Here is a 2,657-nt window from a genome sequence, read left to right as displayed (position 1 = left end):
TCTTCCTGGCTCCCCTTGCAGCCCTATGTGTCAAACGAAGAATTGAAAAGTGCTGAGGAATAGCTTAGAAGGATGGGGAGACTGTGTGTATCAGATGAGAAAGGATTTTCCAGTTTGCCCAGGAATAGTTCCGACAATCAATGGCAGGTGTTTCTGAATTTAGTTTGACTTCTAACTATTCGAAGTCAGAGGGCAGCAAAAATGAAATGTCACATAAACCACCCTGCTGCCATCTAAGTGGATAATAAGCTACGTCCTTACAGCCTTTGGTGGAGATAATTCCATATAATTCCCTGATTATTTTTCCCCAGAGGGCAGCGATGAATTCAAAAGTGAAAATCACATTCCTCAATTCTAGGTGTGTTAATGATCCTTCCAGTGGCTCAAGGCAGAGCAGACATGAGAGTCTATGGCGGCAGCCAGTAGGAGTGTGTGCGGCCCTGGAGTGACAACCAGGACAGGATATCCTGCGTGCTCCTAAAACTACACTCCATGTGCTAGAGAGCCTGCTTATCATACAAAAGCGGGGCATCGTTGCAGACCAAGTATGAGTCAGATCTGTGGGTAAAACCTAGAAGTTAGCATTTAATAAGTTTACTAATGTTTAAAGAGCTCAGCCCAGGAGATGGTTTTAACCCAATACCAGTAAGAACAATATCGATAAATTGGGACTAATAAACTAGAGCTCAAAAGCAGGAGTGGAAGTGATAATGGGAGAGAATTCATAAATCAGAGATGAAGGAGGTTTAAGGTGGAGATCAGAGCAAGAAGGTGAGCAATTATTACTAGAAATGAAGGCCTGGACATACAATCTATGAGAAACCTGGCTGGTTGAGTTAAGACGAGATAAAAGGTTTGGTTGGAGCTTGGTCTATTTGAATAAGGACTAAGCTAAAGTCCCTAACTTTTAAACTTCTTTTTTTTTTTTTTTATGTTGTACAGAGTTGTAGAGTAAGAGAAACCTCGTGATCTATAAACACATGTATTTTCAAGAAACCTCAAGCATGACTGTTGCCTTCAGTTATGATAAACTAGCTTGCAGCAGGTCAATGTTTGGGCCAAGAAGAACTAGAAAAGCTAAATAAAATCTGCTTAAATTTACTGCTGATCTGCAAAGGCAACCAAGATTTGGTGTGTTAAGATCTTAAAGTCAAAGATACATCAACAAATTAGGCGTTTTTCTCTGTGGAGCACTTACTGGCTCACCGCACAAAGCAAGAGGCTGGGAAGTCAGGGAAAGGAGAGCTATGACAATGCAGCAAGTTCAGCAGGGTCTTCAGCAATGTTACAGAGCCTGACAGATGGCATCAGGGCTTGGGAGGTGAGAGCAGCCAGGAGGTGAGAGCCCGGGGTTCTGATGAGAAGGGAAGTATATAGGATTGAGTCTGGTTTTTCCATCAGGACAATCGCTGAACTCTTTTGCTATTCCAGGCTTGACTGAGTAGTTAAACAGAAAAGAAGATGAAAGCAGAGCTTTAGGGGGTCACAGGGAAAAAGAGATAAAAATTGTGCCTTAAGATCTACAGACAAAGAGTAGTCTTAGGACGTACCCAGGCTTTTGGTTCTGGGAGCTTTCTAGGGGCCAGAAGGTCTATATTCTAGGCTGGAGCAGGGAGAAAGCACAGATACATAGAACTTTAAAATGTCTAAAGATATGTCACAAATCAGAGCACCCTCTGATTGGATGAGGTGATCTGTCTAGAATTTTATCAAAAACCGATGCATAGAAACTACATAAAAAATAAAACAATTAGAAAAATGGATAACTAAATGTTTGGAGTTATCACACATAGATAAAGTTGAGAATGTCACCTGATAACTGGAACCTATAATTTTTTTTCTTCAAAGAATAAAATGGAAATCCTAGAATTTAAACATCTAATCTTTTAAATGGAGAACGCAATATGCAGATTCCAAAGATCGGACCCAGCATAAGCGAGGAGTGGGCAGGAAATCATATATAAAGAGAAAATGTTCATGAACTTTCCTGTAAAAAAGAAAGATATGAAGTCACAGAATCAGTAAGCATTATGAAAACCATGATAAGACCATTAAAACCAAGCCACAGTATAGTGAAACTGTTAATGGTAAGTAAAAAAAAAAGAAGAAAAAGAAAAAGCTTAAACCTTAATCAATGGGGAGGGGAGCATAAAACATAATTGTCAACCAAGGGACTGACTACTGATATTGAGAGATGACGTTGGGTTGAAATTCTCTACCTAGTGAAGTTATTCTTTAAAAGTAAAGGTAAAACAACAACAGACTAAAGGTAAACAGCCTACATGACCTGGAGATCTGAAAGAAAGAAAAAAACAGATGATGCCCAGCTATCAGAAGGTCTCTAATAGAGCAGAAGAAAAATATAGAACAAAAAATCAAATTGACAGAAAAGACTAAACTTACTGATCTGACAGAGACTGAAGGAACTCCTGAGTCTAAGTCCTAAGACAGCCTTCTGAAGTGGAATTGGAGTCACTCCCAGATAGCCCCTTTCATTTCAAACATCAATTTAAAAATACCATTGCTATCAAGTCTATTCTAATTCATAATGCTAGTAAGCAAGGTTTCCAATATTGTAATTTTAAAAATCATTTTATTTGGGGCTCATACAACTCATCACAATCCATCCATCCATCCATTGTGTCAAGCACATTTGT

Source organism: Echinops telfairi, unplaced genomic scaffold (assembly GCF_000313985.2).
Source record: "Echinops telfairi isolate 266 unplaced genomic scaffold, ASM31398v2 ScPeMD7_7424;HRSCAF=8462, whole genome shotgun sequence".
NCBI classification, from domain to species: Eukaryota; Metazoa; Chordata; class Mammalia; order Afrosoricida; family Tenrecidae; genus Echinops; species Echinops telfairi.
Note: the sequence above shows the minus strand (reverse complement) of the source record.